This window comes from Pleurodeles waltl, chromosome 8 (genome assembly GCF_031143425.1).
Source record: "Pleurodeles waltl isolate 20211129_DDA chromosome 8, aPleWal1.hap1.20221129, whole genome shotgun sequence".
Taxonomy (NCBI): Eukaryota; Metazoa; Chordata; class Amphibia; order Caudata; family Salamandridae; genus Pleurodeles; species Pleurodeles waltl.
The window spans coordinates 540156850-540184120 of NC_090447.1; the positions used below are offsets into that span (position 1 = coordinate 540156850).

Consider the following 27271-nt stretch of genomic DNA (forward strand, 5'->3'; position numbering starts at 1 on the left):
GTGACACCGAGGACAGAACCGAAACGGAGTACGTTCCATCAGCCTATCATTCTCCGACTACAGTTACCGAAATAGGCCCAAAAAGGGCATGGATGCCCCCGAGGGCAGTAAATCGACCCAGATGATAAAATTTGGATTGACTATTAAAAGTATACAATACGCAAACAAAAACTATACCGAAGTTGATAGAAAGGTGGAAATAAAGTTCAGAAGATACCAAACCAAGATTCACCGGAGTGAGGGGAAATACATCCGAACCAGACGACTTAAAGAAAACAATCTTACAAAGGACTCGATGCCCATGCGCACTACCACCAAGAGGAGGAGTCACTCAATCTTGTGACTCGAAAACATTCTTCCAATAAAAACTAGATGGTGGATTTATGTAAAGCACATGTATCTACAGCTACAGATCCATTGAACATGGCGTTTGCCAGAATTTATTCACATACAAAAGATGTTGGAAATTTCCCTCTCATGCAGGCAGGCTCACCTGACATTTTTTGCTTTATACTGAACTCTATTCTTGTTGGCTGTACAACTCTGTGCACTTTACCGCTGCTAACCAGTGGTAAAGTGTTTGTGCATCCTCACTTTCAAACATATCAAAATTGGTATACACCTGATTGGAATTTTTAATTTGCAGGGGCGTCCCTAGTGTATGGTTTCACCTGCACCCAGGTTATACAGCACTCATTATGCCACCCACTAAAGTAGCACTGCAAAACAGTCTGCGGACCTGACCCTGCAGCCTGGGTTTCTGCCAGGACTAAACATCCTTTTTTTATATTTCTAAGTCATCCCTAAGCTAGGCCATAAATGCCAATAGGGTTGTGTATATGGTATTTAAAAGGTAGGACATGTAAACATTATGTTTTACATGTCCTGGCAGTGAAAAACCTACAAAGTTGTTTTTCTCTGTGGCAAGGCTAGCTCGATCGTAGGGTAGCACTGGTTTACACTATTACTGTCAATAATTGCTAAATTCAGTTTTAGAGTAGCTAGAAAACTGGTTCAGGGACTCATTTTAATAGCAATTTAATATCCAACTTAATGGTCAAGTCGGATTTTACATTACTATTCTGAAAACAATACTTTCAGAAGGCTGTCATTTTCTTGTCTAAACACTAAAGACTTTCCTGTCAGTGCCCACCTGCTACCTGACCCCTGATGGCTCCAGTGTGTGTGAGCTCAAGGGACACAGGCAAGCTTCCCAAGGCCTCTCTCCTGCAACTGCCCAGGTGACCAGTTCCGACTGGACCTGCCCTGGACCCTGCTACTGGCCTCTGTTGGAGTGAGTCGTAACCATTAAGTGGTGCCACACAGGCCCTAGGCTTATGGCTGGTGTTGGAGTGTACGCCTCCTATCCTCAGACTGAAAGAGCTGGAACTTTAAAACTTCCTGCCAACATTCTGCATAGAGAACTGGTGGTGACTGATGTCGGAGTCAAATTGCCGATCAGCCTCAGCTTGCTGGCTTGCCCTGCTAAAGGAGATCTGGCTTCCAGAAAGGTTTTTAAGTCTGAACATAGAAAGTTTGACAGAGACAACGCTGAGCTGACCAACATCAAGCCTTCCTGGGCAAGGATTATGGTCTTAGCCCACTGGATCTTTCCCACATTAGTCTAGGACTGCACCTCGCCCTTCACCAACCTACTGTGGTTGAGCCTCACTTCAGGTCCAGCTTCCTCCACCAACAACTCATCAATGATCACATTTTCTCTGTAAAATCTTACAAGTCCAAGGGCTAATTTTTCACCAGGGCAAACATGGCCCCTGTATTCGACTCATGCTCCCACGTGGTTGGCCTTAACTGACTTGGACCCGATCTAGCACGACCAAATACGTGAGGTTGGTGTTTTGTGATTTTTGCAATATTTTTTATTCATATTTTAAAAATTCATACCTTTGACTCTACTAACTGGATTTTTATTGTTTTTATGTCATTTTATTAAGCTTAACTCTTATTTTTCTAAATTAGTTTGTGATTTTCCCTGTGTTGTATTTTCACTTTTTGACTACTGCATAAACACGTTACACATTACCTCTAAGTTAATCCTGACTGCTTTGTGTCAGTCTACCAGAAGGTTGAGCATGGGTTTATTTAGTGATTTCAGTGGTTCATCCTAACAAGGATTTTGATTACTTAAGGTGGGTTCTCACCTTTCTCAACTATTGCTCCAATTTCTTACAAAAGAGACACAGCACAGTTAGCAGCAGGGCAAGCTTCCCCAAACACTAGCACCAGTTACAGAACTGGGGGACAACAGGGTGAGCTTTGTAACATGTGAGCAAGGCCATATGCAGCAGCCTTGCAAGATTATCTGTAGGTGGGAAGTTATCACTTGCAACTGCTGCCCATGCCTTACCTCTTCTGTGCATTATTCCAGCTTGCAAACATCTTCCACTACAAATGTCAAGATCACTAGTATTGCCAATGCTGGTTTCCCATGTCAGTGCTAAGGTTTGTTTAAGTCAAAGCTTACCAGATAGCGAAGCTGTCTGGTTGCGAAAGGACTTCTTGTAGGCATTCTGAAAGATTCCCTGGGAATGCATTCTGCCCATTGCTTACCATGGGCTTTGTGATGTGAAACTCATTTTCTGGTTTCTATTTGCTGGCTTTCTTTGTTTTAGGTTGTCCAGCATGTCTTCATCCATCCCATGCACCATCGCCTGTTTACTGTTCTCTTCCTAGAGTCCTCGCTTTCTGTAAACAAGCCCTTAAATACTGTTTTTTCCAAGTCGCTTTTGCTGAGCATTCAAGGACAAAGGTCAAATATCAGGCTCCGTCTTCAAAGAGAGCTTGGTGCTTACTTTTCTTTCTCTGACCTCAAGTGAGAGGATTGATCTGATAATCTTGCTGGGTACTGTGAAAGAAATGTTTTCTTCTAGCACACAAGAGGATTTAAATGTCCATAAACCATCTGTGCAAATATTTCAGAATTAGGAAAGCACAAATGAAGCACTTTTTTGTAATTCTGTGTGTGTAAACAAATACTGGAAAATGGTTAAAACAAATACACTAGGTGATTACATTTCCACATTTTATTGTTTATACACAGTGAAAACTGTATGTTTTTACAAATGTAAATGTCTTTCAATTGAAAATATGTTATCTGTAATGACAGCGCACTACCACAGCATGCATACTTCACACTACACCACTCCACTCCAACACTCTATGCCACTTCACTCTATGTCCCTCCATTCTACGACACCTCACTCCACTTTACGCCTCTTGTCAACCCCAATCAAATCTTCTCCAATCTACCCCACCACAATCTACCCCACTCCAATCTATCACAATCTACCCCACTCCAATCTACCACAATCTACCCCACTCCAATCTACCACAATCTACCCCACTCCAAACTATGCCACCCCTCTAAAATACCTTGTTAAAGTTAAAAGCTCTTGCATAGCAAGATCTATTTGCTTTGTGAAGGAGGCTGGCCTGTCTTATTGTGGGTACCTGATGGTACTTACACCTTGTGCCAGGTCCAGTTATCCCTTATTCGTAGATTAGTAGTGTTCTAGCAGCTTAGGCTGATAGAGGTAGCTATAGCAGAGCAGCTTAGGCTGAACTAGGAGACATGCAAAGCTCCTACTATACCACTTTTATCATATAGCACTATATCATAAGACACAATACTCAGGGTTACTAAAAATAAAAGGTACTTTATTTTAGTGACAATGTGTCAGAAATATCTCAGAGGATATACTCCCTTAGGAAGTAAGTAAAATACACAAAATATACACACAAACCAAAATCAGGTAAGTAAACGGTTAGAAAAGTAGTGCAAACACAGTAGAATACAATAGGATACAATAGGCCTAGGGGCAACACAAACCATATACTAAGAAAGTGGAATGTGAACTACTTAGGGACCCCAGGCCTAGTGTAGTGTGTAGAGGGTAGCTGGGAGTGTAGGAAAACACAGAGTGTCCAAGATACCCCACCCCAAAGACCCTGAAAAGTAGGAGTAAAGTTACCCTACTTCCCCAGAAACACACTAAAGTCGTGATAGGAGATTCTGCAAAGACAACAACTGACAGCAAAGCACTGAAGACGGATTCCTGGACCTGAGAACCTGCAAAGGAAGGGGACCAAGTCCAAGAGTCACAAAAGTATCCAGAGGGGCAGGAGCCCACTAAACCCCGGATGAAGGTGCAAACTGACTTCCTCCGGGTGGATGAAGCTGAAGATTTTGCAACAACGGAAGATGCCAGGAACTTCTCCTTTGCATAGAAGATGTCCCACAGCGTGCTGGAGGATGCAGAGTTGTTTCCACGCAGAAGGACCGCAAAGAAGCCTTGCTAGCTGCAAAGGTTGTGGTTGAAGAAAATGGGTGCTGCCCGGGCCCAGGAAGGAACAGGAGGTCGCACCTTGGAGGAGGAGACAGAGGGGGCCACTCAGCAGCACAGAGAGCCCATGCAGAAGCAGGCAGCACCTGCAGAAGCACTTGAACAGGCATTGAAGAAATCGGAGCGTGGCAGTCGTCTCAACACTACAAAGGAGAGTCCCACGAAGTCGGTGATCAACTCAGCCAGTTGAGCAATGCAGGATGGAGTGCTGGGGACCTGGGCTATGCTGTGCACAAAGGATTCCTTGCATAAGTGCACAGAAGCTCTAGCAGCTCCTGTGTTCCAGGGACCACGCTCATTAAGATGAGGGGACCCAGATGACCAGTAATGCAGAAGTTTGGTGCCTGCGTTAGCGGGGGGAAGATTCCGTCGACCCACAGGAGATTTCTTCTTGGATTCCAGTGCAGGGTGAAGGTAGACAGCCCTCAGAGCATGCACCACCAGGAAACAGTCGAGAAAGCTTGCAGGAGTAGGCGCTACAATGTTGCTGGTAGTCTTCTTGCTACTTTGTTGCGGTTTTGCAGGCGTCCTGGAGCAGTCAGCGGTTGATCCTTGGCAGAAGTCGAAGAGGGAGATGCAGAGGAACTCTGGTGAGCTCTTGCATTCGTTATCTGATGAGAAACCCACAGGAGAGACCCTAAATATCCCTCAGTGGAGGATTGGCCACCTAACCAGGGAAGCACCTATCAGGAAGGGTCTCTGATGTCACCTGCTGGCACTGACCACTCAGAGGCCTCCATTGTGCACTCACAACTCTGCATTCAAGATAGCTGAGGTCTGGGACACACTGGAGGAGCTCTTGGCACCACCCCTGGGGTGGTGATGGACAGGGGAGTGGTCACTCCCCTTTCTTTTGTCCAGTTTCGTGCCAGAGAAGGGCTGGGGGATCCCTGAACCGGTGTAGCCTGGTTTATAAAAGGAGGGCCTAATCTGTGCCCTTCAGAGCATTCGCAGAGGCCAGGAGATTCTACTCCTCTCAGGCCCTTCACACCTATTTCCAAAGGGAGAGAGTGTAACGCCCTCTCTGAGGAAATCCTTTATTCTGCCTTCCTGGGACTAGGCTGTCCAGACCCCAGGAGGCCAGAAACCTGTTTGTGGGTTGGCAGCAGCTGTACCTGCAGTGAAAACCCCAGAGAGCTAGTTTGGCAATACCCAGGGTCCATGCTGGAGCCCCGGGGATGCATGGGATTGGCTCCCCAATACCAGATTTGGCATGGGGGGACAATTCCATGATATTAGACATGTTACATGGCCACATTTGGAGTTACCATTGTGAAGCTACATATAGGTATTGACCTATATGTAGTGCACGCATGTAATGGTGTCCCCGAACTCACAAAGTCCAGGGAAATTGCCCTGAACCATGTGGGGGCACCTTGGCTAGTGCCAGGGTGCCCTCACACTTAGTAACTTTGCACCTAACCTTCACTAAGTGAGGGTTAGACATATAGGTGACTTATAAAGTTACTTAAGTGCAGTGTAAAATGGCTGTGAAATAACGTGTACGCTATTTCACTCAGGCTGCAGTGGCAGTCCTGTGTAATATTGGTCTGAGCTCCTTATGGGTGGCAGAAATGCTACAGCCCATAGGGATCTCCTGGAACCCCAATACCCTGGGTACCTAGGTACCATGTATTAGGGAATTATAAGGGTGTTCCAGTGTCCCAATCAGGATTGGTAAAAATGGTCACTAGCCTGCAGTGACAATTTTGAAAGCAGAGAGAGCATAAGCACTGAGGTTCTGGTTAGCAGAGCTTCAGTGATACAGTTGGGCACCACACAGGGAACACATTTAGGCCACAAACTATGAGCACTGGTGTCCTGGCTAGCAGGATCCCAGTGAGACAGGCAAAAACAAACTGACACACAAGTAAAAAAAATGGAGGTAACATGCCAGGCAAGATGGTTGACAAAGGTTAACTACCTGAAGTCTGGTAGAACAAGGCTTCGGCCTTTCCGCCCAATCTTTATTGTGAAAAGCATAAAGTCTTTATCAAGAATTCTGAAAGAAACTCAGTGTTCTGACAGGCTATGTGGCAGGAGCTCAATTGTTTTAGCTGCCGGAGCCATTTCTTACTGTAAACGCTAAGCAACAGTCAGAAGTTCTAAGGTAACCTTTCTTGCAACTGAAAAATTAAATTAAGCCCTTTCCTGAAAGGAAACAACCAGTGTTTTTTTCCTGCAACTTCATATGGAAGTTAACCTCTTCACAAAAAAAAGCATTAGCAAAGCCAATACGTTTGGCCTTGGCAAGTTAGTGTGAAGTTAATAGATTTTTTATAGTAAACATATGCCCTAAAATAACGAATAGAAAACACACCAGTGACTAAGTCTGCAAAAAAAAAATACATAAAAAAAAGTAATTATTACACCTTATTTTGTGGAACAGCACAGTAGTGTTCTAGTATGCAGATGTGCTTGTGCCAGCAATAGAACATTTTTAGTTTTAAAGCACATCAAATGAAAGTCTAATTCGAACTAGTGCAAAGAAAATGTACTCTTTTCTTAGAGGTAATGGAACCCGAGACTTACTTTAAATGCACAACGAGCACAAAAACATTAAAAAGGATTTAAATGGAAAGAAAGACAAGAATTGGCAAAGTAAAGGATTGGCCCACCAGCCCCAAAACTGAAGTGATCTCATTTTAGACGTGTGCGCTCATGTGAGAAGACTGTGCGCATATGGTGAGGCAGAATGCTGCCAGTGGATCCAGAGAACTATTAGCTGAAATAAAGTAATCCGCTGCCAAATGCTGTGTAGGCAAAATGTGAGTGAATGCTGAAAACACCATTTTATGAACGGGGGTGACCCAAAGCCCCTGCATGCGTGCATCTAATTATGCTTTTTTAATTACAATTTAGTCCAGGCCTAAAAAAAAGGCAGAAGCCATTAGCTATTCATCCGTTTTCCTCTTCCCATCACCGACATACTGAGTCAGCAGCCTTGCTGTCAATCCAGGCTATCTAAATTAAGCATCAGAAACCATCAATTGTACCAACAAGATCAATCAACTCAATTTGAAGAATGGTGGACAAGTAGTTGTTAGAGAAATGAAAATTACCACCAGGCGGAAACCATAGCATAACTTAAAAGACTTGAACAAACATTTCCATAGGAAGGAAGGGAAGAATGTACTTGAGAAAAAAAATCAACGTGCACAAACATGAGAATGAGACGCAAACATGCACAGGAAAAAGTATCAAGATGGAACAAAAGAGGGGTATGAGGGACACAATAAGGTAATAAAGGTACAGAAATAACTAGCTCCTAAGTATTGATCCACCTGTCACTTAAGCAGCTGCTATGCAGAAAGAAAACAGGGAGAAAAAGAAGTAAAGGGATGTGCTCAGCAAGCAAGAGTAGAAAACAGAAAGAAGGGTGAAAAAGATTAAAATCACAGCAGGAAATGAGCTGACTAAGAAACAGTAGTGTAAAGGAAAGATGGGAAACAAAAAGAAAGAAAACTTAAAACACACAAAGATTAAACAATATAAACTATGTGAATTATATTGAGCTAGAAACATTAATTAGGAAATAAAATAAAAAAATAATAATGAAATAAAGAAATCCGGCTCATTTGAGAGAAAACAGAAATAATGAAAAATTTAACAGAAAAATAAACAAGGTTTAAGGTATAAATATCTTAATTGTTTCTTAAATATCTTAAGTGTAATCTGTCCGTGACTACTTACAATCTTTGTGAGATAGTTCAGTAGTTCAGACCACCAGTCTGAAATCTCACTGGCTAAAGAAGTCCTGCAAACAACTGCGTGTCCCCTGAAGACCACAGATCACTCAGCGAATTAAGGCACATAGGAATGAGATTTACAACATATCAGTCAAAGGCTTCAATCCTAGGAAGATAACTCCACCCAAAAAGTACGAGGACAGTGTTGAACATTGTGTGCCCCATAATTACAAAATCTAACCTCCCACGTTTTTTAACTGTGAATAAATGAATTAAAAAAAGCATTTATCTTTAAAAATCAAAGAAAAACATGTTTAAGTAGCTATCACATGGACAGCTAGGTCAAATGTTTTTGTAGTAGGTTACGGGTAGGATTGATGTTAAAAAAAAAAAAACTACTTCAGGTATGTTTAGCTTTGAGGTGCTTCTGACCCCCTTCCCAACACCCATTAATTGCAGTGGCAGAAAGTGACCAGGCCCCTCGCCCATCAAAAATTATTTCTTGTACAGGTAAGGATTTGCAGTTATCACCCCGACTTTATTTCGAAACCAAGATTTTCTGACACAATTGTCTATTTGAAAGTGTCCCAACACCTGTAAATTTGAGAGTTCAAAAGAACTTTGAAAGAATCGGTAACTTCTATTTGATTATAATCCTCAGCACGATAATTCTAAATTAACAGCTAGAATGTATTTTTTTACGCAAAGTAATGAAGCTCAATACCAGGAGCATTCCTAGTGAGGAGACCGATTCTCTTAGAAAAGCACGATCAGAGGCGAAAAATTCAGAAAGCGTCTGAATTCTAAGAGAAGCATACCCGAAACACTATTTTTCAAATATATCTTTGTGTCCCACTTCTGTTTTTTCTCAATACAATAAATGGCGAATCTTACTATTACCGGATTAAAAGGTACACAATTCACCTACCTGGAATGGTGAAAGACTGAAAGATCCTGGATGAATTTTAATTGCACTCTAAACAAAACCTAGGAAATAGCAGTGAATTGCATGGGTTCACCAGAGAATTCCTCACACTTCCACAACCCAATCAGAAACATAAATTATCCATTGATCAAAGAAGCAGCCATATGTCAAACAACTCAAATAGGCTTATTTGCTAGGAGCATACATAAATCCATCCAACTACATAACAAGCACACTATTGCAGGAAAGCACGGACACTACAGGACAAAAAAGAATACTATGCACTGCAATGAACACTGCAATGAATTATGATGATCGATCTCAAGGCATGACACCCAGTGTAAACAAGTTACTAAGCTTAAACATGGTAAAGAGCGAATTAAAAAATCCAATCAAAAACCAATCACACAGTGCCAGTGTGTTCTGGAAAGAAGCCCTGAATTATACCATACAATTACTTTGGATTTACTATTAGTTCTGATTACCTTCACTTTGGATTTTTCAGACCGAATTCGGATAGGTAGTAAATATATATATATATATATATATATATATATATATATATATATATATATATACGTATACTGAAAGAAACAAAGGTTAAATTCACAAAGGTGAAAACTTTTCGGTTGACATCGGTAATGTTATCAATATCATAGAACATGTCATGAGTGAATTATTAAGTAACATGTGAGGTGATAAGCAGTGCATGGCGAAGCTGAGGGTTATAATTAATTCGGTTAACTGGTGAATTTCAGTGTTTTTTTTTTTTTTTTTTTAAGTTTCATGTCTTTTTTTTTTTTTTTTTTAAGGTAAAAAGTAAGATACTTTCCATACCCACCTATAACATAACTACATTTTTTAAAGTTATTTTCTAGGTTTTTAATGTAAAGTAAGACTTTATTACCATACCTAACTGACAACACCTTGGTGTGCTTGACCTTTGGTCATGCATGGTGTGGGCTTAGCCGCAAGGCCAGGTACTGACCACCACGGCATGGGCACCTAGGCCTCTGTGGCCGGTCTATCCTTGCTGCAAGCATCCAGGCCTGCCACATTAACCTCCCCTCCCCTTACCCACGTGGCCAGCCAACAGACAAACCCCGCCACGCACATGGCCATAGGGCGTTGGCCGCAAGTATTGAACTGCTTTGTATACCTATATATTTAATTAAACAATTTTTAATGGCAGTGTTAACTCTTTCTCATCCATCCTGAAACCTTACAACACCATTCATCACTGATCCCTACAAAACCCTTAATACTCCTAAACGTTACTCATCCTGTACCCTAAACCCCCTCCTACCAGTTAGCACTACACATCCTTGAACCCTAACACTTTCCACAGTCCTTCCCTGAATTCTAAAACCCCATTATTCCCTCTATACGCTACTCACCCCCAAGTGCTAAAAACTTACCACCCCTGAATCTTACTAGCCTCTTTCTACTTCTATACACTATGCTTCCATGAACTCTAAAATCTCCCTACTACCCCTACACACTATCACCCTTAACACAAAAAAATCCTTACTATCTCTTAAACCCTACCCATCCCTTAACCCTTACAACTCTTTACTTTCCCAAATAAAACCCATCCTCGAGGCCTACAAAGTCCTCTCTCCACATCCCTGAGGCCATTTTCTGCGATAGTTTGTGTTGTCGCTTAATGCACAGAATATCTGCCAGACAATGTTTGTTTTTTAAATAAATAAAACCAACACAACAAATGCGACAGGCAAAATTAGCACTGGCATCTCTAGAGGGAGGCATATGGCACCTGACCCCCAGCACTAATTGTCCTGCCTCTGCTAGCTCACCCAACACCACAGTTGCAAAATGTGCAAGGAGGCAACACAAAGAAAACAGAGACTGCACCTTGCCAGTCACCTGATTTTTTCCAAATTCCTTTCCTTTGCAACACTGCAAGGAAGTACTTGCTTACAATGTCTAAATCTCACTTTGTAAGCATGTGTGTGTGTGTGTGTATATATCATATCTAAATATACATATTTTGATATATTTATACAAAGTCAAATTTAAACATCTCAAGCAAATACGTGTGTGTGTGTGTGTATATATATATATATATATATATATATATATATATATATATATATATATATATATATATATGGAAAATTTCACTTATCCAGTGTACATCTGTTCGTGGCATGTTCCGCTGGAGATTCACATGCTGTGCACTGTTCATGCCATCTAGTGTTGGGCTCGGAGTGTTACAAGTTGTTTTTCTTCAAAGAAGTCTTTTCGAGTCACGGGACCGATTGACTCCTCCCTTTCGGCTCCATTGCGCATGGGCATCTACTCCATCTTTTATTGTTTTCCGGCATAGGGTGAGGTAGGAGTGGTAGAATGGGAATAGTAAAGATGACCATGCAATGGAATAGATATGTATGTACATAGTTTAGTCTAAAGGAATGTTTATTTACATATATACAGTTTTCTAATTGCAACTTAAACGGCAACAGGCTCCCGGGGAGGTGGGAGGGTGCATGTGAATCTGCAGCAGAACATGCCACGAACAGATGTACACTGGGTAAGTGAAATTTTCCGTTCAATGGCATTTGTAGCTGCAGATACACATGCTGTGCATAGACTACAAAGCAGTAATCCTCCCAAAAGCGGTGGTCAGCCTGTAGGAGTTGAAGTTGTTTGAAATAATGTTCTTAGTACAGCCTGTCCTACTGTGGCTTGTTGTGTTGCTAACACATCTACACAGTAGTGTTTGGTAAATGTATGAGGTGTGGACCAAGTGGCTGCCTTACAAATCTCTGCCACTGGTATGTTACCTAGAAAGGCCATTGTTGCCCCTTTCTTCCTAGTGGAATGTGCCTTTGGTGTAATGAGTAGTTCTCTTTTAGCTTTTAGGAAACAAGTCTGTATGCATTTAACTATCCATCTGGCTATACCTTGTTTGGATATAGGGTTACCAGCATGGAGTTTTTGGAATGCGACGAACAATTGTTTAGTTTTCCGAAATGGTTTTGTTCTGTCTATATAGTACATTAGAGCTCTTTTAATGTCTAACGTATGCAGTGCTCTTTCTGCTACTGAGTCTGGCTATGGGAAGAAGACTGGAAGTTCCACGGTTTGGTTTAAATGAAACGGTGAAATGACCTTTGGTAGAAATTTTGGATTTGTGCGGAGAACCACTTTATGTTTGTGTACTTGTATAAAGGGTTCCTCAACAGTGAAAGCCTGTATTTCGCTAACTCTTCGTAGTGAGGTGATAGCCACTAGAAATGCTACTTTCCAAGTTAAGAATTGGATTTGACAAGAATGCATGGGTTCAAAGGGTGGGCCCATGAGTCGTGTAAGTACAATATTAAGATTCCACCAGGGTACCGGTGGTGTTGTTGGCGGTATGATCCGCTTTAGTCCTTCCCTGAAGGCTTTAGTAACTGGCATTCTAAATAGTGATTTTGTGTGTTTAATCTGCAAGTAAGCAGAGATTACACTGAGATGAATTTTGGTGGAAGAATAAGCGAGATTTGCTTTTTGTAGGTGTAGTAAATAAACCACAGTGTTTTGTATGGAGGCATCTAACGGTGCGATTTCGTTTGCTTGGCAGTAGAAAACAAACCTTTTCCATTTATTAGCATAGCAATGCCTTGTGGTAGGTTTTCTGGCTTGTTTAATGACATCCATACACTCTTGTGTAAGATTTAGATGGCCAAACTAAGACTTCAGGAGCCAGATTGCTAGATTGAGCGATGCTGTATTCGGGTGTCTGCTCTGTTTGTGTTGGGTTGTGTTGACAGATCTGGTCTGTTTGGTAGTTTGATGTGGGGTACTAGTGATAAGTCCAACAGTGTTGTGTACCACGGTTGGCGATCCCAGGTTGGTGCTATGAGTATTAGTTTGAGTTTGTTTTGACTTAGTTTGTTGACAGGATAAGGAATGAGTGGGAGAGGGGGAAAGCGTAAGCAAATATCCCTGACCAACTGATCCATAGAGCATTGCCCTTGGACTGAGGGTGGGGGTACCTGGACGCGAAGTTTTGGCATTTTGCGTTTTGTTGCGAATAGGTCTATGTTTGGTGTTCCCCAGCGGTGGAAGTGATCCTGTAGGATCTGGGGATGTATTTCCCATTCGTGAATTTGCTGGTGATCTCGACTGAGATTGTCGGCTAACTGATTCTGAATGCCTGGTATGTATTGTGCTATTAGGCGAATGTGGTTGTGAATTGCCCAATGCCAAATCTTTTGTGCTAAGAGAGACAGTTGTGACGAGTGTGTCCCCCCCCTTGTTTGTTGAGATAATACATTGTTGTCATGTTGTCTGTCTTGACAAGAATGTGTTTGTGGGCTACTAGTGGTTGAAACGCTTTTAATGCTAGAAAAACCGCTAGCAGTTCTAAATGATTTATGTGAAGTTGTTTTTGTTGATTGTCCCATTGACCCTGTATGCTGTGATTGTTGAGGTGTGCTCCCCACCCCACCATGGAAGCATCTGTTGTGATAACAGCTTGAGGCACTGGGTCTTGGAATGGCCGCCCTTTGTTTAAATTTATAGGGTTCCACCATTGAAGCGAGGAGTGTGTTTGGCGGTTTATCAACACTAGATCTTGAAGTTGACCCTGTGCTTGTGTCCATTGTTTTGCTAGGCACTGTTGTAAGGGCAGCATGTGAAATCTTGCATTTGGGACAATGGCTATGCATGAGGACATCATGCCTAGAAGTTTCATTACAAACCTTACCGTGTAGTGTTGGTTTGGTTGTAAGCTTGATCTTACATTTTGGAACGATTGGACTCTGTGGACTTGGAGTGGCAATTGCCCTTTGTGTGTTGAGTGTTGCTCCCAAGTATTGTTGTATTTGGGATGGTTGCAGATGTGATTTCTGGAATTTATAGAGAACCCCAGTTTGTGTAGAGTTTCTATGACGTATTGCGTGTGAAGAAAACACTGATGTTGAGTGTTGGTTTTTATTAGCCTATCGTCTAAATATGGGAATACGTGCATGTGCTGTCTCCTTATGTGAGCGGCTACTACTGCTAGGCATTTTGTGAATACCCTTGGGGCTGTTGTTATTCCGAACGGTAGCACTTTGAATTGATAGTGTATGCCGTGCATTACAAACCTTAAGTATTTTCTGTGAGAAGGATGGATGGGTATGTGGAAATACGCATCCTTGAGATCCAATGTTGTCATGTATTCCTCCTTTTTTAATAAGGGAACTACGTCTTGAAGTGTTACCATGTGGAAGTGGTCAGATTTGATGAAGAGATTCAGTGTTCTGAGATCTAAGATAGGTCTTAACGTTTTGTCCTTTTTTGGAATCAGGAAATATAGTGAGTAGACGCCTGTTCCTTTTTGATGATTGGGTACTAGCTCTATTGCTTGTTTTTGTAGTAGTGCTTGGACCTCTATTTGTAATAGGTCTAAGTGTTGTTGGGACAGTCTGTGCGTTTTGGGTGGCACATCTGGCGGGAATCTTGTGAATTCTATGCAATAACCATGTTGGATAATTGATAGGACCCCTGCGTCTGTGGTAATGTGTGTCCAGTTTTGGTAGTATGTTGTTAGCCTCCCCCCCCACCGGTGACCAGTGTTGGGGTGTTGTGACATTGAAGTCACTGCTTGGTCTGGCTTGGTTTGGTTGTTTGGAATTTTCCCCTTCCTCTTGGGAATTGTCCTCTATAGGAACCACGAAACCCTCCCCTTTGGTATTGTGCCTGATAGGTGGGTCTGGTTTGAGAGGCGGAAGGCTCAGATGTTTGTTGCCGAAAACCTCCTCTGAATTGTGGTTTTCTAAAGGTGCCTCTGACTTGTGGGGAATAGAGCGCGCCCATGGCTTTGGCTGTGTCAGTGTCTTTTTTCATTTTCTCAATGGCTGTGTTGACTTCCGGCCCAAACAACTGTTGTTGATTAAACGGCATATTAAACACCACTTGTTGAATCTCTGGCTTGAATCCAGAACTTCTCAGCCATGCATGTCTGCGAATGGTCACAGCCGTGTTGACAGTCCGTGCTGCCGTGTCTGCTGAGTCTATTGCGGACCTTATCTGGTTATTAGATATGGCCTGTCCCTCTTCCACTACTTGCTGGGCACGTTTTTGGTGTTCTTTGGGCAAGTGCTGTATGATGTCTTGCATCTCGTACCAGTGTGCCCTGTCGTAGCGTGCAAGTAGGGCTTGTGAGTTTGCTATTCGCCAATGATTGACTGCTTGTGCTGCCACTCGCTTGCCCGCTGCGTCAAATTTTCTACTTTCTTTGTCAGGTGGTGGAGCGTCTCCTGACGATTGAGAGTTTGCTTTTTTTCTTGCCGCCCCTACAACAACTGAGTCCGGTGTGAGTTGTTGTGTTATGAACACAGGATCTGTTGGGGGAGGTTTGAATTTTTTCTCAACTCTAGGCGTGATAGCTCTTCCCTTTATAGGCTCCTGGAAGACCTCATGCGCATGCTTAAGCATGCCCGGGAGCATCGGCAGACTCTGATAGGAAGCGTGGGTGGATGCCAGAGTGTTAAAAAGGAAATCATCCTCCACTGGCTCTGTGTCCATTGCTACGTTGTGGAACGTAGCTGCCCTGGATAGTACCTGCGTATATGCAGTACTGTCTTCTGGTGGTGACGGCTTTGTTGGATAACATTCTGGAGTGTTATCCGATACTGGTGCATCATATAAGTCCCATGCATCAGCATCATCCTGTGTCATCATCCCAGTATGTGTGGGTGACTGCATTATAGGTGTTCCCACTGGTGACAGTTGTGGTGAGAACATGGGAGGTGGAGATTTGTCTCTTGCCACTTTTGCCTTAGGTTGCATTTCTGTCTCCTGAAATGCAAGCTTCCTTTTTGATTTGAGTGGAGGTAAAGTTTGTATTTTTCCAGTCTCTTTTTGGATATGTAACCTCCTCTGTGTATGGTCAGGTTCCTCCATACCTAACTCTTGTTCGAATCGATGTCTTTCCTTGAGTTGGCTGGAAAGTCCTTGCTCTTCTATATAAGAGCTTATTTTCGGCTCCAAGGCCGCTTTTTTCGATACCGAGGTTTCTGTTACAGTCTTTTTCGGTTCCGAGGAGATTTTCCTTGGTTTGGTCGATTCGAACTCTCGGTGTCTAGATCGTTCGGTGCCAGATTCTGGACCGGAGTCGGAAGTCTTCGGCAATTCTTTGGCCTTTTTCGGTGCTGATGTTTGGTCACCTTCCTTTCGGTGGGTTGAGCCATGGCCTGCTGGCGGTGGCGTCCCCATGGCCTTAAATGTTTTGGTGTGACCCCGAGTTTTGGATGGGGCAGGTTTACTCACAGTTTGTTGCACCGCCGAGGGTCGTTCACCTTCGGATTCATCAGAGTCTGTTTCTTGGATGGAGATGCTTTCCTCCTCTCAGACGTCGAGCTGTTCTTTCGGTTTCGACACCATTTGTAGTCTTCTTGTGCGTCGATCCCTCAAGGTTTTTTTCGATCGGAACGCTCTGCAAGCTTCGCAAGTATCCTCTCTGTGTTCGGGTGCTAAACATAGATTACAGACCCGGTGCTGGTCTGTATAAGGATCTGTATAAGGATACTTTGCGTGACACTTAGGACAGAAATGGAAGGGGGTCCGGTCCATTAGTCTGGGACGCCGGGTGTGGTCGGGCCAGCCAGGCCTCGGGGAAGAGTGGAAGCCCCGAAGGGCCGCTGAAGCGGTCTTGATGTCGGTGCTGATACACTAACGCTAACCCGGTGCCGAGCGACAACAATACCGTCAAATTTTCGATACTTTAGCTAACTTTCCCGATTCGAAATACGGAGCGAAGAGGAACACGTCCGAACCCAATTGCGGAAAGAAAACAATCTAAGATGGAGTCGACGCCCATGCGCAATGCAGCCGAAAGGGACGAGTCACTCGGTCCCGTGACTCGAAAAGACTTCTTTGAAGAAAAACAACTTGTAACACTCCGAGCCCAACACTAGATGGCAGGATAATGCACAGCATGTGTATCTGCAGCTACACATGCCACCGAACATATATATATATATATTGCCTTTATAAATGGCCCCACCAGTGTTACCCGTGGCCCAATTTGTGCCCCAGTAAAACTCACTTCTGGAGCGGTCACTGAACATTAGAAAAACTTAACCTGCCTTTAAGTTTGTCTCGTGTCCCCTACTTGTGCTGTGATTCCTTGTTTTATCTCCCCTTTCCAAAGGCTGTTCCTTGTTTTATCTCCCCTTTCCAATGGCTGTTCCTTATTTTATATCCCCTTTCCAAAGGCTGTTCCTGGTTTTAACTTCCCTTTCCGAAGGCTGACCCTTGCGCCACCTCCAAGCAACTGAGTTATGTAATAAACAGAAGCTGATATGGACGGGATCTAATGGGAACTACGTCCCCAGGCTTTTTTACTTTTATTAAAACAATTCCTATATGTTTTAGCAAAGAATATACACTCCTGCACTATTAGTGACAACTTTGAGTTGCTTCAAGTTTAAAGGAAAGAAGGAGATATCATACAATGTGAACAATAGTTTAATCCGCATTTGTTTTTAATCTAAGGTGTGTGCATTATATTCTATATGCAGTTACCTCTGGTCTAGTATATAACAATACAGTTATAGTATGTTTTTTCTGTTAGTTATGCGTCTTAACTCCACCCGCACATTCACTGACCCCACGTCTGCTCAGGATCCCAGTTCCTATACTTTTTAAGCACTTTCACAGCTAGTTATAGAATCCCATTTTGAAACAGGAAATAATAAAGAACAGCTACTGCAGTGTCTTATTTTCTTTTGGCTCATGCGCTGAATCACTTGTGCAACCTAAGTGCCACAACAAAAGAAAGGAACAAAGCAAACACAGACGATGGAACAATTTTCAATAAAGGTAGGTGTGCTATACCAGAAAGAAAATGCTGTTGGGAATCTGCTGCGGCCCAATTTATGGCTGTGCTGTCACAGACCACCAAGTTTCAAAAGCAGAACAGTCATTTAGTTTGACTTTTGCAAACCTATCACCGAAACCCAATAATAACAAGTGAGAATGGCACTCCACTGCCATTGAAGCAGGAAGCAAGCAGCCTCTTTCTTAAATCACGCCTTCTTTGCCCAAAGCGGTCTATTTCTTGGGCGCTGCTCTGCACCCACTGTGGTGGTTTCCTACCCACCTCCAGAGATTTATCTGACTTGATGACAACTTCATGGCTTTTTAGTTCCTGGTATGATAGCCGAAGTGCCAGACTCGACCCATTCTCAGCACCACTACACAGACAGCTATAATAACTTTACAGCAGTTTAAATACAGTTTTTCATACTTTTTTTGATAAACGTTGTGAATTATTTTTTTTTATATTTTTTTTTTTAAACTTAGCTTGGTTTGTGTCCCCAGTAGGCACCACCAGTAAGAGAACTTCCCAGTTGGTCCTGGAGTGGCTGGTCTCCTTTTTAGGTTGAGAATGCAGGCGCTTTGACCTGTTGTAAGTATTGTCGGCTTTCAATCATGCCCATCTCACGCCCATCACTCATTTGTTCCTGGGGTTCCCTTTAAAAAAATCACTTGATATCATTGATAAATGCTTTTTGTTTGAGACTGTTTTTGTCAGGCCTTGCAGACTGCCCGTCACATGGGTTATTGCACAATTGCCGATATACTTTAGCGTGGATGAACTATTTTTTCTTTTGTCTCTACCATTTCATGATGCATGGCGGCCATGGAGCTCACAGCATGAACAGGCACAACAGAGTAAACTCCATCAGCATTACTGGAGCGCTGGTCTCATTTGTTCACAGTTACCTAATCAGTCATTTCTTGTGGCTCTCCCCTTAAAACACTTGAAATTGGTAAATGCTTTAGGTAAAAGAGAAATCCTCAGAGCGAAAGCTGCACAGCGGGAGAGTCAGTACTATAATATTCACTGCACTCTGTACAATCGCCCCATAATGCTTTGCAGGGCATTAATTTTACAAACCATTTTTGCTCATAACTCAGCCTGTGGTGGTCCTGGGACAATGAGACCACCACCAGACGTTCAACACAACACACTCTTTCTGCCTAGGTCATTGCTGGGTTACCACACTGGGTTAGTGGGGACTCGAAAATAATTTCCCCTCACACCATTCACTGTAGTTTTAAGCGCTCTCGTGGCTGGAAGTTTTGTTTCACAGCTGTGAATAGCTTGTGTTTTGAGGGCCTTGTTTGAAATGTCATTGCTATAGGCCTGTTATCCCTGAAACTTTGTAATGCACCATGCCGTCTAGGAGCCAAGTATACGGTTACAATGCATTATGTATTGCCATTTTCTTTTTGTGTGGTTATGTCCTCTAGGGGCTAACTATGTAGTTACATGACCATGTTTCTTAAAAATGCTGTTTTCATTGTGGTGTTCTCTAGTGGCTGTTACAGTCATATCAACATACTAAAGTGTTTGTGGCACGGAAACGTGCCCCATAATGCTTTGCAGGGCAATACTTTTACAAAACATTTTTGCTCATAACTCAGCCTGTGGTGGTTCTAGGACAATGGGACCACCCTCAAACATTCACCAGGGCATGCTCTTTCTGTCTACATCATCTCTGGGTCCCCACACTATGTTAGTGGGGACTCCAAAAGAATAACACCTACCACCACTCATTATCTTTTTTAAACTTTTGTTTTACAGATGGGAGAAGTTATGTTTTATGGGCTTTGCTTGTAATTTAATTGCAATAGGCCTGCTAGCCTTGAAAATGTGCAATGCACTATGCCCTCTAGGACGTAAGTATATGGTTACGCTGCATCACTTTCTCCTGTTTAGTTTTCATGGGGTTATGCCCTCCAGGGGCTTATAAATATGGTTACTGACCATGTTTTTTCCAAATGCTAATTTTATTGTAGTGTTCTCTAGGGGCTGCTTTGAGCATTACAGTATAATGCCTAAAGTTTATTTCTGATAACGTTTTATGTGACAATTGTTTATGTTTTAATAATCTCTCATTATTACATTTATGACCGCGATTCAGGCCAACTTATCCTTATTACGCTATGTCGGTTTGAAACCTCTTGATATGTTTGGGTGACCCTTCTAATTTACTTCTCCTCTGTGGCTGTCTTGTGTTTATTTGGGTGGAATGTGTTAGCCAGCCAGCACTTCTGATGGTGTAGTGGTATTCTATTGGAATTAGCATGGCAGATTTAAATTAGGATGCTAAATGGCAACGTTTTCATTTTTTGCGCCCGACAGAGAAAGAAGGTAAATGGAAGTGCTTTAGTGTTATATGCAGGGCCACTGGAATTATATTGCAGGAAAAGACGAAAATACAAGGCAAGGTTGATCATTTATGTGGCAAGAAAAGTCTAGTTATGAATTTACAACGCCAAAAGCTCTAACTCAAGCAAATACGAGACTTATTGCATTGCAAATGCTTGCTGAAATTTCCCTTTACCCACTCGTAATTCTTAGCCAACGCTTTCAGGGTGAGCGTTCTCGCTCTTCCATGCCTCCTTGTGCCCCATGGCAACCTATTACTACTACTTCATATCTGTGCAATGGGCATGCCGGTGACACAAACACAAGCCCATCTGTGTCCATCTATTCCCAGCGCCAGGGACTCTGTCTTCTCTATTCCCCCAAACCCTCAACGGCTCACCTCTCCTCAGCTTCATTCACTCAACTTGACAGGTAAGAAAAGCATTTACACTGCCATCTCCTTGCACTCACTATTGAGCCACACACTTGTCATTTTTGTGGCTTTCCTACTCTTAATTCACAACACTGTGGCACTGCTATGCAGCCTCTTATCATACTCTAATAACAGCATTCACCATACCACGATTGTAGCCAACAGTTAAGCTCTTTTACTAGACATCACGTATATCTTTGGTTTCATAGATTCCAAATAACTTGAGACCTTGTTGCTTAGAGCGATTAAAATGGTGTTGACCTCTGCTAGCAACATTAATTTTACTTTCCCAACAGGATAGTCTATTCTTCGGCGTGTCTGCCACTATAAGCAGAGACGCAGCCTTTTGATTATTTTTCATTCCTCCATCTCCTGTACTCTCTGACATCCAGCCTGCTCCCTGTGGGAACGTTTTAACTTAGGTTTATATTCAATCCTTCTACCTCTTTTTCAGGTATTCCTATGTCCCACCCACCTGTTCCAAAGTCAAATTTCAGTATAATGCTAGCCGACTGAACCACTGACACCCAGATTTATTCACCCTTTTCGAAGCATTATGCTCCCTGGGCCTGTCCCACACTGTTTCGTCAACCACTCATCAGGCAGGACATATACTTGAGGGGAGCAGGTGATCGGTTCCTGAAGCCAGGACTCTGCGCCTAGGAGCTGTTCTGCATTCACACACAGACATTAAGCAGCAGGTTGTGTCCCCCTCCAAAGAACTCTGTGCCCTTCTGAAAAGTTTATAAAAACGAAACACTGTGAAGGGCTATCTGCACTGGCTGTGCTTCAACATTCAAGCAACCACAAAAACATTCTGTCATGGACTGCCTTGAACTGCAATTTACCATGATGCATTAAAAAAGACTGGGCCAGACCTGAGACCAGTATATGACTCCACGCCATAGCAACGCAATATACTTGAACCATTGTCATGAACCTAGATTCCATTCAAGCATCTATGCCAGTCCAGCTTATATGGATATTTCAAGTGGTACATTTTTCTCTTCTGCATTCAGTTAATCATGATGTATTGCTACATGCACTACGTGCATGCGGCAGCACCACGTGCAAGGTAAACAGTGGTGCAGAGTGTGGACCATTGGCCTCTGCTTTCATGGGCCTTCGCTTCCATTTTGGTTCACGACTCCATTTTGTCGAGTCTGGTCCGGTGCGTAAGGCACTGTTCTGTGTTTTTCCACAAGCTTCGGCAAGCTGAAGGGTGGGGTGTTTTTCTGCTCAACTTCGCTCCATCTGCCTGGTACGAAGGGCGCTATTTACATTCCACGAGCTATCAGTTAGAACAACAGGGGGATGCGCCTGTACACAAGGAGGAATGCAAGCTTCACCTTGGAGTCCTCTCCTGGGAACTTGGCCCGTTCTGAGGAGACGTCTCGAAGGGTGAACAAGGTACCGCCGATTGCACAATTTGTACAGGAGGGGGTCTTTTTCTAGAAAAGACTCCTGGGCGTTAGTAAATACTATAAAAGTTGGGGGCCTGGATGGGCTGGTTTAGGAACTCTCTCCTGGGTTGGACGCAACGCCAGGAGGACTGATTGTCCCGAACAGAGGCTCCCTGTGTCAGCTGATTTGGGTTCCCCAGCTTTGTGTACGGCGGAGGGATGCAGACGCTCTTTTCGGTGAAGCTTTTCAATTTATTAAGTGTATTGGGTGTGCGCGCGTAATGTGTACTTATTCTTGCAGTAATTTTCATGCTATTGAGCATTGAAGTATATTGTGTGTGCGCGCGTAATATGCACTTACTCTTACAGTCATTTTCATGCTATTGAGCATTGAGGTATATTGTGTGTGCTCGTATTATATGCACTTACTCTTGCAATTATTCACAGAGTGCTTATATCTTTATCATTATTCTCATGTTATTCTCCTGATGTATATATATATATATATATTAGTGTGGTTTAGTTTTGCTAGCTGAGAACTTGCCCCTTAAATAAACTTGATTATTCTACTTACGAAGGTGTTTGAGAGTGATTGCTTTACATTGTGCCTTAAAATATCCTGAAGTGCATAGTTTTGATATTCTGAAGAGTAAAGCAGCACAAATTGGCGTAGTCGTTTGCAGGATTCGAAAAAAAAAAGGGAAAATGCTTAATAAGATCAAAGCGAGCTCAAAAGCAGGTTCTCAGGTAGCAAATCCAGACATAGAGATACCGGGGTGGGAAACTGCTCCGTATAAACTATTAGCTCAGGAATGGTCACGTTGTGCTGGTTTGTGTGAAAATTGGAATGCGTGTATGTTAAATGTGGAACCTGAAGATCTTCTCATTTGTTTACGGAAAGTGTCGATTGACAAGGGAAGGGAGGTTTGTGCGTTGGGGAGGCGAGGCTGGATCTTGCTTTCTGCGTACCGAAAGTTGTATGAAAAATGTTTACAGTTACAAAAAGACCACGAGCAGCTGGAGAAGGAGTTAGTGGAAGCCCGAAATTCCTCTACCATGCTAGCTTGTCAAAATAAATTATTAAGTGATAAGTTGGAAATGTACCAACTGGTTGCAGAGAGAACGGCTGTTAGCGTAGCTAAATATAAACACAAGAAACGAAGAGGGAAAGTTAATAAAAAGAAGGTGCATTTAGCTATCTCTCAGGCAGGATTAGCCTTTGACCCTGAATTTTGGGATGGAAACATCTGGGATACATCTGATTTTTCAGATGGGTCCGGGGGCGATGACTGCCAAGATGTTAGACAGGAGAAGACAGAGCGCAGGAATGTTGTCCGTGCGCAGCCCATATATCGGCGAAAGTTACAGCATAGCCCAGCTAATCCTGGAGGGGTGATGTTGGATGCCCTGGAGGATTATACACAGCAAGAACTAAGTGATGTGATAGACAGATTTCGACAGAGGTCTGGGGAAACATTGCTTACGTGGTTGGTGCGGGTGCACGATATGGGGGGCCAGGGGGTCCAATTGGATCACGGCGACGCCCCGAGGCTTTGTATGTTAAGTACAGACCCGGTTATTCAAAATGAGTTTAGAACCTATCCAGGGAATGGTCCCATGACCAATTTGTTAGAGCTAGCGGCGCAAGGGTGTGCTCAGAAGTATCCGACAGAGTCAGACTGGCCGCCTAATGATAAACCTTGGTACACTTTGAGAGATGCAGTACAGAGATTGAAGGAAGAAGGGATGAAAACAGCTATCTTTATGGGTAATGCCCATGATTTGATGAATGGAATTTTAAGTGTGTCTGTGCGAAACCGGCTGATTAGGGCCGCTCCTCCTGCATATAAGCATGTCATCATGACTTTGTTAATTAATCAGACAGGTAACCCATTGTCTCAGGTGGTAGAAGCGGTGCGTGAGTTAAGTGATTTAGGAGAATGGGCTAAGCCAGAGAGGAATTCACGGTCTGAGAATCGTACTGATAACAACAGGGTGACAAGGCGAGACATGTTTCAGGCCTTGATGCGAGATGGGGTGACCAGGAATGAAATTGATGGGATAAGCACCAAGGACATGTGGGAAATGTATCACAAACGCGGTTTGGATAAAAAGGAGGGGAGTAGGAAAGGGAACAAGAAGGATAACAAAGTGGTGAACCAGAGAAAGGCAGGAGGGGAGGAGCGTGAGGGTGAAAAGGGAGAGAGAGGGAGAAAACCCCACAGTAGAGAGAGATCCCCAGAGGACGGAAATTGGGAGGAAGAGCACCGAAGCGCAGAGGGAACCCGGAGCAGGGAGAGAGACCGAGAACTGACAGGTTCTGGGAAAACTCGAGGAAGAGAGTGGGAGAGGGAGCTGGTAAGCTCAGAGAGGTTGCGAAGCAGAGACAGGGAGGAGGAGTTCCCTGAGAATTACCGCAAACTGTATCCAGATTTGACTTGGGCAGACTCTGATGTGCGCAGAGTGAAAATAGATTAGGAAACAGGCCAAACTCCGGTGCAGGGATGGGCTCGCAAAGATAACAGACCTCATGTCAAAGTAGAAATTTATTGGAAACGTGGAAATGTTCAAAAAGTTCGAGCCCTCGTTGACACCGGAGCGGAGGCCACTTTGATTCATGGCAATCCGAGAAAATTCAGGGGACAGTACTTCACCATTACGGGATTGGGCGGAAAAGAAACCCCGGCAGTGCAGATAGTGGTTCCCATGAAAATAGGGGGACTTCCAAAGAGAGAATACACTGTCCTGATTGTGCCCATTCCCGAATACATTATTGGAATTGACATTTTGAAAGGGATGACCCTACATTTGGAAGATGGATGTTATCAATTTGGTTCCAAAAGATTTATATCAATAGCCGCCGCAAGGGTGGGGCTGTTGAAGATTCCTCCGGTAACACTTCCCCAAGCTACTAAAGTGATTCAAATGAAACAGTACAGAATACCGGGAGGACATGAGGAGATTAGCCAGACCATACATGATTTACTAGAGGCCGGGGTAATAGTTCCCATCACCACTGCGTGGAATAATGCCCTCTGGCCTGTTCGTAAAAGTGATAACAGTTGGAGGATTTGCATTGATTATCGCCAATTGAATAAACATACACCTCCTCTGACTGCAGCGGTCCCAGACACCATTACCTTGATTGAGAACATACAGAAACACAGTGGGACTTGGTATGCAACCATTGACATTGCTAATGCCTTCTTTACGATACCAATAGCTACTGAGAGCCAGCCTCAGCTGGCATTCCAATGGGCGGGGCGTCAGTACACCTTCTGTAGATTACCCATGGGGTATTTACATAGCCCCACTATCTGCCACCGGCTGGTGGCAGAGCATTTGGATGAAGTACCAGTGGTTCCTGGAGTGCAAATTTCCCACTATATAGATGACGTGATGATGCAGGGAGAGACGCAAGAACAGGTGCAAATTCAGCTAGACAGGGTGGTGGAACATTTGCAGAATCAAGGGTGGGAGATTAACCCCGAGAAAGTGCAGGGACCGTCTCAGAGCGTGAAATTTTTGGGCATTCAGTGGAATCAGGGACACAGAGAAGTGTTGCCAAAAGTGAAACAAAAGATTAAGGAATTCGCAGTACCGCGAAATCGGAAGGAAGCCCAGAGTTTTATTGGACTATTCGGGTATTGGAGACAACATATACCCCATTTGTCTCAAATTTTGGCCCCATTGTACAAAGTTACACGAAAGAAAAATGCGTTTGAATGGGGAGAGCAGGAGCAGCGCGCGTTTGAATTGGCGAAAGACGCCATTCAGCATGCTTTGGATTTGTGGCCGATTCGAGAGGGAGACATTGAGTTGAATGTGACAGTCCAGGGGCAGTATGCCAATTGGAGTTTATGGCAAAAACAAGGAAGAAAGAGGGTGCCCCTGGGATTTTGGACAAAGAAGTTACCTGAGGCAGGAGAGCGGTATACTCCCTTTGAGAAGCAGCTGCTGGCCTGCTATTGGGCCCTGGTTGATACTGAGCAAATTACACTGGGACACAATGTGATTTTAAGGCCTGAAATTCCCATCATGCAGTGGGTGATGAGTTCCCCAAAAACTCATAGAATTGGACATGCGCAAGAAGCCAGCATTATAAAATGGAAATGGTATGTCCAGGACAGGGCACGAGCGGGTCCAAAAGGGACCGCTGTTTTGCATGAGCAGGTAGCGCAGGCTCCAGTGGAGAATTCCGAAATGTTGCATGATGTACCTCCAGTGTGTGAATCCCCAGTAGGGTGGGGCCAGCCGTTCGCAGACTTGTCTGCAGATGACAAAAAACATGTGTGGTTCACAGATGGGTCAGCAAAATATGTTGGAGCGAAAAGGCACTGGAAGGCAGTGTCCTATAATCCTGTTACCAAGAAGCTTTTGACAACTACAGGACAGGGAAAAAGTAGCCAGTATGCAGAGCTTTATGCCGTGTATCAGGCTTTAAAACAGGAGCTACCCGGAAAATGTCACATTTATACAGATTCCTGGTCTACCGCCAATGGGTTAGCTACTTGGCTTCCCACGTGGCATGCACATCAGTACAAAATCCATAACAAAGAGGTATGGGGGAAGGAGTTATGGCAGGAGATCTGGGAAATGTTACCTCAAAGCACCGTGACTGTCTATCATGTGGACGCTCACTGTCCAACTGATTCATTAGACCGATGGTTCAATTGTCTTGCAGACGATCGAGCCAAGATTCAAGAGGCTGAAGTGGAGGCGCAGAGTTCTGATTTGGTGGGAATGGCTAAATGGGCACACCAGAAATGCGGACATCTTGGAGAAAAGGCTACTCACAGGTGGGCTGAGATTAGAGGGATGCATCTTCCCCTAGATTTGATTAAAACAGCGATCATTGAATGTCCCATTTGTCAGCATGCACAGCACAGACCGGTCCCACAGGTGGTGAGAGGCCAGCTAGGTAGAGGTAAATTGCCAGGACAGATTTGGCAGATTGATTACATTGGACCAATGCCAGTGAGCAGAGGGTGTCAGTATGCCTGCACCGTGGTAGACACTTACTCTGGTTATCTCATAGCCTTTCCCTGCAAGCGCGCAACTCAGCAGAGCACCCTGAAAACACTAGATCTGTTGATTCTGTACTATGGAGTGCCACTCCAGATTCAAAGTGATAACGCCAGCCACTTCAAGGGCAGACTAGTGCAGGACTATTGTGCACAACGCAATATTGAGTGGATTTTTCACATACCTTACTACCCACAAGCAGCGGGACTGATTGAGAGAATGAATGGGTTGCTGAAAGAACAATTGCGTAAACTGAATGATGGGACACTGAAGG

At 43.6% G+C, this 27271-nt stretch overlaps 1 protein-coding gene across 4 annotated transcripts in view; it reads right to left on the reverse strand.

Annotated features, from left to right (window-relative positions):
- The window catches only part of PRRG1 (proline rich and Gla domain 1), a 305648-nt gene that overhangs the window by 37830 nt on the left and 240547 nt on the right, over positions 1-27271 (reverse strand). The gene's annotated exons all lie outside the window — the stretch shown is intronic.